Here is a 1,260-nt window from a genome sequence, read left to right as displayed (position 1 = left end):
AATCAATGTTAACTAAAAGTTTTAAAATTCCTTGCGGAATAAATATCAATTAAAAGATGTCAAATTCAGTGTCAACTGTATGTTTGATAGTATTAAGATAATTGAACAAATGTTATGCAATAGTTTTGGTTTTTTTTTTTTGTTTTGCTATTATTCATCATAACGGATGATGAATGAGATCGAAGGTTGTCATCATTCATTTCAAATGTCAATGTTTCATTTGATATTTAAAAAAAATGAAATTTATTTTGAAAAAAAGAAGGGAAAATTTAACCTTAGCTGAGAAAGCAGTGAATAAAACAAAATTGCTAACAATTTAAGATGATTATAACATTTATTCATCAAAAAAAATTAATTAGAAATTAAATTTGAATAAAATAGAAACGAATGATAATTTTTAAATTTCTTTTCAATATACAAATTAACAATGCATACTATCGTTATCATAATATCATTACAGGAGAAATGAAAAAGGAAAAAGAAACAAAAAATATTTGAAAAAAAAATGGAATAATCGATTTTAGAGAAAGAGAGGAAATGTTATCGATGATGTCATAAATTGTTGTAATATATTTAAAGATTTGGTAAAAATACCGAAGTTAAAATAGTATGCAAATAGTATGGGAAAGAGCGGGAAAACAAGTTGACATGGTGGGAAAGAAAAATTGATGAATTAATCAATTCCTTTTTTTTTTTTTTCGAATAAAAAAAATTTGTTTGATGAGAAAAAGATAAATGTATAAAATTTATTGAATATTGCTTGTCCATTTGTTTCGTTTTTTTTTTTTTTTTTAAATTAATGTTAATATCAGATTTGATAGAAAATGATCATTCAATTGTTGCGGACAAAAGCAAGGAAAAAAAAAGATGGTACCATTATCATTAAAATACCACTATTAAAGTACCACTATCATTATTAAAGTACCATTATCATTAAAATATCATTATCAAAGTACCATTATCATTAAAATATCATTATTAAAGTACCATTATCATTAAAATATCATTATCAAAGTACCATTATCATTAAAATATCATTATCAAAGTACATTATCATTAAAATATCATTATTAAAGTACCATTATCATTACTTTATTATCATTATCATTACTTTATTACCATTACTATTACTTTATTTTTTAATGACAATTATTTCAGTTATTTAAATTTTTGTTGCTAATAGCTGCTTCAATCAAGCATCTTGTTTTATCTATAAATAATAGAGGTATAATTATAAGGAATATATTAAAAAAAAAAAAA

Source organism: Loa loa (assembly GCF_000183805.2).
Source record: "Loa loa unplaced genomic scaffold supercont3.440, whole genome shotgun sequence".
In the NCBI taxonomy this organism is placed as follows: Eukaryota; Metazoa; Nematoda; class Chromadorea; order Rhabditida; family Onchocercidae; genus Loa; species Loa loa.
This window is presented reverse-complemented; position numbering follows the sequence as displayed.